Source organism: Tiliqua scincoides, chromosome 2 (assembly GCF_035046505.1).
Source record: "Tiliqua scincoides isolate rTilSci1 chromosome 2, rTilSci1.hap2, whole genome shotgun sequence".
Lineage (NCBI taxonomy): Eukaryota > Metazoa > Chordata > Lepidosauria > Squamata > Scincidae > Tiliqua > Tiliqua scincoides.
In genome coordinates, this window is record NC_089822.1 from 23,335,471 (window position 1) to 23,344,336 (window position 8,866).

General features: G+C 44.6%; 1 pseudogene; it reads left to right on the forward strand.

Moving 5' to 3' along the window:
- The first annotated feature begins 7,780 nt into the window (after positions 1-7,780).
- LOC136643027 (5S ribosomal RNA) lies at positions 7,781-7,897 on the forward strand (annotated as a pseudogene).
- Positions 7,898-8,866: the final 969 nt, after the last annotated feature.

Here is an 8,866-nt window from a genome sequence, read left to right on the forward strand (position 1 = left end):
TGGGTCCTGACCACAGTTTGAGAAACACTATCATCCAATACGCAACTTACAGCGCAATCCTAACTTGTGCTGGTACAGTCAGGCTCCATTGGCCTGTGCAGGTTAGGAGCAGGCTGGATGTCACCTTGGATTAAGGGAATATTTTTTCCCCTTACCCTGATTAATGCTCCAGCCTACTCTATGGCTCTACTCAGATCAGTGCCAGTTATTTAGCTGGTGCAAAGCCAAGAAGCCCAGTGTAAGGCTGAAAAGGCCGGGGGGGGGGTTAGGATACACCATGTGCTGCTGACACCAATCCTACTCTCTTCCCAGGCCAGATTCTCTCCGTTCCACCCTCCCCCACCCAGAAATGCCCCCCATCTCCAAAATGTCTTTCTGCCACCCTCTCCTATTCACCCCCACGCCGCCCAGCACATCCCAGTTGAGCTGGCTTGGGCCTCTGTGCCCAAGCCTTATGGCACATTTGCAGCAATCAGAGCTAGCAGATGGAGGCCTGTCCTGGCTCAAGGGGGGACTTGGATTGGGCTTCCCGAGGCCTTATTTTGAGATTCTTCAATTTATCAAAAGAAAAACTAACAAACTAAAGAGGCTTGCGAGAAGATTTTTAGCAGGGGCAAAAAATATTTTTTTTCGACTGGCATTTATTATAAATTCAGTGTTAGGTTGGATTTTTTTTTTTGCATTTTTGGTTTTCAGAGTTTTGTATTTGGTTTTTATTGCCTCCTTTGATGGGTATCTTTTATTTTTATAATTGATTGCTGCTTTCATTCTGTGCTGCTATGTTTTTATCTACCACCAATGCTTTTATGACTTACTTGCTGCTGCTTCTGGCTTTTTTATTGCTGTGGTTTTATATTTGATTTTTAAGTAGGCTGTCTTAGGCAACCATATTGGGGAGGAGGAGTTAAAATGTGTATAATAGAGCAGCTGGGATACAACAGATGTAAAATTCAAATTTTCCTGTATTCAAGAGACACTAAAAATGAAGACTAACCTTCCACTCATCCAATAGATTCTCCAAATTCAAAATTACTTTCAGGTGGGGCTATCCATTCAAGTTCATGGTTGCCCTGGATGGCATTTTACACTCTGTCTGCTCATAAGGTGAGAGACATGTAAATTGCAGCTGTAGCTTCCAAAAGACAACCCTCACAACAGAAGAGGAGGATGAAGACTCAACTCAGCATGACCATCTATATGAGAGAAAAGACAGAAGAAGAAAAGTTAAACAAATTGATCATTCCTAACAATGTCCTCACTTCACTCCAACTACCAAAACTAATCTAGAAAGTAGCAGCTTAAGTTCTCAGCTAGGTAACGCTCCTATTTATATCTCTCCTTTCTTACAGAAGAGATCCAAGACAACAACCAGAAAAAAATAACATACACAGGAAATTAAAAAAAAATACAAACCACAGTAGAAAGCACAATAAAAGCAGCAACCAACCATAAATCACTGTATAGGGAAGACCATATGAATCAAGTCTTATGAGACTCTTACCAATCAAAAGCATTTCTATGTAGTTTGATGTTCCAAACTATGTGCCTCACACATCCATTAACTACAACATTTAATGTTTGGCTAATTTATTAACATAATCAGATCAGTAACCCACGTGTGTCTACCCAGAAGTAAAGCCCATTAAATTCAGGCAGATTCACACCCAGGAAAGTGTGTCTAGGATTGCAGTTTAAGAGGCTGAGCTGTGAATTAGGACTTCTCTGGTTCAAATGTGGCCTCTGCCATGAACACACTAGTGGCAGGCGAGCAACCCCCTGAGGCTGCAATCCTATCCACAATTACATGGGAGAAAGCCCCATTGCCTATAATGGGACTTACTTCAGAGTAGACATGCATAGGATTGGGCTGCAAGTGTCTCAGCTCAAGCTAATATTAATGGAGAATTGGGTCATGTAATTACACTGAATTAACGGTGGGAGAGATCATTGCATCTCATTGGGCAGCTACCGCCCGCCTTAAGCTGGGCAGTCCCCAGCCAGTAAGGTGTTGCCTCACCACGGTCCGTTAACCTCACGGGGTGCGTGGGGTTTAGGGTGAAAACCAACAAGCGGATCAACAACTCTGCACCATGCAATAGAAAACAGAAAACTCCTGCCCTAAAGCTGGGCACCTGGAACGTAAGGACAATGACACCTGGCTTCTCTGATGACCTGCAAGCAATAGACGATGCACGCAAAACAGCTATCATCGACATGGAGCTGAGCAGACTGCAGATGGACATCGTCGCCCTTCAAGAGACAAGGCTGCCAGATTCCGGATCTGTCAAGGAGCGAAATTTCTCATTTTTCTGGCAGGGAAAACCACCAAACGAAACCAGGGAACATGGTGTTGGCTTTGCGGTCAGAAATACCCTGCTGAAATCCATCATCCCACCTACTGTGGGAAGTGAAAGAATTTTGTCCCTGCAGCTCCAGTCATCAGCAGGACCTGTCACTCTCATCAGTGCTTATGCACCGACTCTGTCGTCTCCAGCAGAAGCCAAAGACAAATTTTATGATGACCTGGCCACCACTATCAAGAAGATCCCCGTAAAAGAGCCATTGTTCATCCTCGGCGACTTCAATGCTAGAGTTGGTGCTGATAACAGTTCATGGCCCACTTGCTTAGGTCAGTTCGGCACTGGGAAGATGAATGAAAATGGCCAACGCCTACTAGAGTTTTGCTGTCATCACGGTCTCTGTGTCAGCAACACGTTCTTCAACACGAAGCCCCAACACAGAGTCTCTTGGAGACACCCAAGATCAAAGCACTGGCACCAGCTCGACCTGATTCTCACCAGACGCTCCAGCCTTCCCAGCATCAAGATCACACGCAGCTATCAGGGTGCTACCTGTGATACCGACCACTCGCTGGTGTGCAGCAGAGTGAAACTGCAAACAAAGCGACTGTATCACACGAAAAGGGAAGGAAGACCTTGCATTGATACCAGCAAGACCCGGGATCAGAGAAAAGTGGAGGAATTTGCACGAGCGCTTGAGGAATCTCTTCCAGGCCCGGTCGATGCAAACGCATCCAACAGATGGGAACATTTCAAGAATGCCGTTTACAACAACGCCTTGTCCATATTTGGCAAGAAGACCAATAAGACGGCAGACTGGTTTGAAGCCCACTCTGAGGAGCTGACACCAGTCATTGAGGAAAAGAGGAGAGCTCAAGCAGCATACAAGGCCTGTCCCAGTGAGCGCAACCTGCAGGTCCTCCGAGCTGCTTGCAGCAAAGTCCAGCAGACTGCCAGGAGATGTGCTAACGACTACTGGCTCCAGCTCTGTTCCGAGATACAGATAGCAGCTGACACGGGCAACATCAAGGGGATGAATGATGGTATCAAGCAGGCCCTAGGTCCAGCACAGAAGAAAATTGCCCCTCTGAAGTCTGCCACAGGCGAGGTCATCCAGGATCGGGCGCAGCAGATGGAACGCTGGGTGCAGCACTACTCTGAGCTATATTCCAGAGAAAATGTAGTCACCGAATAAGCACTGAACAACATTGAGTGCCTGCCTGTGCTGGAGGAGCTTGACAGTGAACCAACCCTAGAAGAACTTCACGTGGCCCTGGACTTCCTTGCCTTTGGCAAGGCACCTGGAAAAGACAGCATCCCTGCTGAAGTCCTAAAGTGCTGCAAAGAGATCATCATCACTGAGCTGCATGAAATCCTTTGTCTCTGCTGGAGAGAAGGTGGAGTACCTCAAGACATGAGGGATGCAAACATCATCACCTGTACAAGAACAAAGGCGACAGGGGTGACTGCAACAACTACCGAGGCATCTCTCCTTAGCGTTGTAGGAAAGTTGTTTGCCCCAGTTGCACTAAAGAGGCTCCAGGTACTTGCAGAGAGCATTTATCCAGAATCACAGTGTGGATTCCGAGCCAACAGGTCCACCACTGATATGGTATTCTCCCTTAGACAACTGCAGGAGAAATGCAGGGAACAACGACAGCCACTCTTTATAGCCTTCATAGATCTCACGAAGGCTTTCGACCTGGTCAGCAGGGATGGCCTCTTCAAGATTCTCCCCAAGATTGGATGTCCACCCAGGCTCCTCAGCATCATCAGATCCTTCCACAAGGACATGAAGGGCACTGTTGTCTTTGATGGCTCCACATCAGACCCCTTTGACATCCAAAGCGGCGTGAAGCAGGGCTGTGTTCTTGCACCAACCTTGTTTGGGATCTTCTTCGCTGTCCTGCTGAAGCAGGCCTTTGGAACTACAACAGAAGGCATCTATCTCCGGACCAGATCAGATGGAAAGCTCTTCAACCTCTCCAGACTGAAAGCAAAGTCCAAAGTCCAGCTGAAATGTCTGCATGACTTCCTCTTTGCCGACGATGCAGCTATCACTACCCACTCTGCCAAAGATCTCCAGCAGCTCATGGATCGTTTTAGCAAGGTCTGCCAAGATTTTGGACTGACAATCAGCCTGAAGAAAACACAGGTCATGGTTCAGGATGTGGACTCACCTCCCTGCATTACAATCTCTGCGCATGAACTGGAGGTTGTCCATGACTTTGTGTACCTTGGCTCAACGATCTCCGACACTCTTTCTCTCGATACTGAGCTAAACAAATGCATCGGTAAAGCAGCTACCACGTTTTCCAGACTCACAAAGAGAGTCTGGTCCAACAAGAAGCAGACGGAACATACCAAGATCCAGGTCTACAGAGCTTGCATCCTGAGTACACTTCTGTACTGCAGCGAGTCATGGACTCTTCACTCACAACAGGAGAGGAAACTGAATGCTTTCCACATGCGCTGCCTCCGACGTATTCTTGGCATCACCTGGCAGGACCAAGTTCCAAACAACACAGTCCTGGAACGTGCTGGAATCCCTAGCATGTATGCACTACTGAAACAGAGACGCCTGTGTTGGCTCGGTCATGTCGTGAGAATGGATGATGGCCAGATCCCAAAGGATCTCCTCTATGGAGAACTCGTGCAAGGAAAGCGCCCTACAGGTAGACCACAGCTGCAATACAAGGACATCTGCAAGAGGGATCTGAAGGCCTTAGGAGTGGACCTCAACAAGTGGAAAACCCTGGCCTCTGAGCGGCCCGCTTGGAGGCAGGCTGTGCAACATGGCCTTTCCCAGTTTGAAGAGACACTTGGCCAATAGTCTGAGGCTAAGAGGAAAAGAAGGAAGGCCCATAGCCAGGGAGACAGGCCAGGGACAGACTGCACTTGCTCCCAGTGTGGAAGGGATTGTCACTCCCGAATCGGCCTTTTCAGCCACACTAGACGCTGTTCCAGAACCACCTTTCAGAGCGCGATACCATAGTCTTTCGAGACTGAAGGTTGCCAACTAAAATTACACTGAAATACCAGTAGATGGCAGAAAAGTCTGAGAAAATGTCATCCACCTATTTTTAAAAGTACTGTATATATTTGAAGTTTTGTGCTCCTCTTCATTCCCTGGAACATCTGGGCTCAGCTCAGCTCTGCCTCTTCCCTCCAATCATTAGATAAATGAAATAAAAGAGTCCATGAGAAAGACTTGTGAGAAATCTCACAAAGTGGAGTACACCGATTCTATGGAAAAAGCCAGTTTGTCTTCCATTCCAACATAATCTTGCCCATATGTGCTCTTGATGTAAAAGATCTGTATGCCAATTTGCTGAGGCTTGGGCCATGGAGAGACTTTTGGTGTCCAATTCATGAAATGTATGGGTGGAAAAATTGTTTGTGATTCAGTGCCAGGTGGTTCATTCCCATTTATAGAGTTTGTCTTCTTTAGCAAAGAATACATTTTTAATAGAGCAGGGTAATCAGATCAAAAATGTGTCTTCATAAATACTTAGTGGTAGTGCTCCAACTCTGACAACAGCTGAACAAAACAATCTGTGCATTTAGTTCATTTCAGATATTTTTACTTTGTTCCTGGGATATTTAGTTTTTAATTTAAATTTTCCCCCCAAACAACCTATTTTTGAGTGTTGATGACATGTTTCAAACATCAATAGAGCACCGAAAGCCTCCATTTTGAAAGAAGCTAAATGGAAGGCATCCTTCACAAAGGTTGTGCTCCAGTGACCAGGACACATTTGTAGCCCTAAGGCTCTCCTTGGGGTGGTTATTTTGGACCCCAGAAGCAAGTTTGTGCTGCTGCAATTTTTTGCTTTTAGGACATTGTCACCAACACTTGGTTCATAATAGATCCATCACTTAACCAGATACTTTCTATGAGTCAAATATACTCTTGGTCAAATTTCTACTGCAGTGGCAATGAAAAAATGCACGTGATGGAAATTTGGGAATTTTTTTAAAAAGCAAAACAAATCCCAAATAAATAAAAATGGCCTTTAACAAATGTCTATTGCTTTCCTTAAAGTGTAAGCACCTTGGTTTCTACTTGCTGTTACACATAAACGTGGCTCTTTTGGAACAGGAAGATGAAAGAGCCTCATCAAGTGAGTGTCAATGTGCAAACAATATGGGAAAGACTTTGAAAGGCCATGCCATTAGGCCCATCATGACCTACTTATTTCCTAGAGTCCTGAGGCTCACTGCTGTAGTTTCTCATGTGCTTATGGGTTTTATGCTGCCTGACTTTGAAGAATTTCTAGTCAGGGCCCATGAGAGAGGAGTAAAGGGAGTAATTTGTACCCCGGCCCAAGGTCAAATGGGGGGCCCAGGAGCCAAAGGAGGGGGCCCAGCAATTTCCTGGGTTCTTACATATTCTGATCACACCCAGACTTGCTGCCTTTGTGGGATGCGCGGGTGTATGGTGTTGGCTGCTGCTGTCACAAGCCATATGTGCTGGGCTGAGGAAGACATACTTGACACTCCTTAACACAGTGTCAAATGTGGGAGGAAACTGGACTGCAACAGTAGCTCTTTGGCTTGAGGATCCGCTTACCATAAAGAGCTCAGGGACATAGCTGAGGTTCTACAACTGCTGCAGAAGTAAGTTTTGGTACACAGCAGACACTTCCCATCCTGGTGTGAGTGTAAATATGATGATGCTAATTTACTTTTATATTTAAAAGTTTTTAGAGAGACTTAGGAGGGTGTTTAGTTTTCTGTATTAACTCCCTTTGCTGTGTGGGTGGGTAGAACTGGGCTCCACAATGGGAAGCCAGATGCAAGGGATCAGAATGCCAGATGCAAGAGAGGGCACCATGATGCAGGTCTCTTGTTGTCTTGTGTGCTCCCTGAGGCATGGGGTGGGCCGCTGTGAGATACAGGAAGCTGGACTAGATGGGTCTATGGCCTGATCCAGCAGGGCTGTTGTCTTAAGCCCAGTAGACCTGGGCTTCAAAGACTTTTCCAGCCATCACTACCCTACCCTGTTCTGTTCTACCCCTTCCCCTTTGGGGAAGAGGCCCAAAAGAAACTTTGTATCCCCTGCTATAACTCCTCTTAGAGGACCTGTTTCTAGTCCTCCTGTAGTAGCCCTAACAAAGGAGCAACTCCATCTGAGGCAAGGCCATGACAGCCACTAATGTTATAGAACAAAGCAAATGTTTATGCTATGCTATGGGTGTTTATGTTTAGCATGCTCACAAACATATTAGTTTATATGTTTAAGAAATAGGGAAAATGTTATATTCATATGCTCAGCATGCTTATATGTTCAGTACCAAAAAGCATTTTTCTGGTCTTTGTCTGAAATGGCAAATTGCAAGCAGGCTGTAAATTAGCAAAGGAATGTTTCTTGGCAAACTGTCAAGGACTAGATAATGGTTCAGGCTTCAAAGCACTGTTTGTAAAAAGGGAGTAAGAAGCTGGAATTTCCATCTGTCAAGCTTAATTGCTAGTATGATAAATGCAACTGTTACCCTGCACATGCCTGATCTCATCTGATCTTGGAAGCTAAGCAGGGTCAGGCCTGGTTAGTACTTGGATGGGAGACCGCCTGGGAATACTGGGTGCTGTAGGCTTATACCATAGTCTTTCGAGACTGAAGGTGCCAACCAAATGAAACTAAACTGAACAGATGAAACCCATGGCAAGAAAAGGCTTTTTGGATTTTAAAATATAATTCAAACAGGCTTTTCCTTTTAAACCAAAATATGCACTGGGAAGAGTTATTTACACCAGAGCATCATAGAAATGCCAAATAAATTACTACGTTAGCATGCTTGCATGCCAATAGTTCTTTAATGCCTCAATAATTATAGAGATTGTTTTTTAAAATGTAATCAACATATATAAAGGCATAGTAATGAATTTTAGCTGTTAGAATAGTTTGATCAAAGCATAAAATACACAGAAAGGTTAAAAGTTATTAAGTTTTACTTAAAGCCACAAGTCTGAAAATGTAATTCAAATGTGACCTTGAGAAGCAAATGCCTGGCAAAAGCCATTTCAGCTCTAATCAGGGTCTGTCTCACAGATAGCTCACAGATATAGAATATGGGAGCTGTATCTCTGCTACCTTGAAAACTTCAAGTCTTGCAGAATTTATTGCACCTCACAGATAAGACTGTTATCTTAGGCAAAAGCAGGATGCACTTGCACCAATTAATTAGGAAGAGTTATATCTCTTGGCACCAAGAAACGATAAAACTAAAGGTTATAGGCAGGTTAGAAGCATTTTTAATGAGGAGATCTAAGCAGACAGTTTATCTTGTTTGACAGACAGAGATAGAGTTTTCTAAGATACAGACACCAGCTAGACAGGAACAGATAAGAACAATTGCTGGCAACAAATTCCTGAGAAAGTCCCCTAATTAAGCCAAAACATAATGAGAGCCTCTAAGCTGACACAGAGGGAAATGAGATTTGTTTTAAATAAGAAAAGAGTTCTAAAAGAGAATCCTTTTGTACAATAAGAGTTTAGTTTGTCCTGTATTAAATAAATGAAATTACAACACTATACAGATCACATATAGAGAATTATACATGGA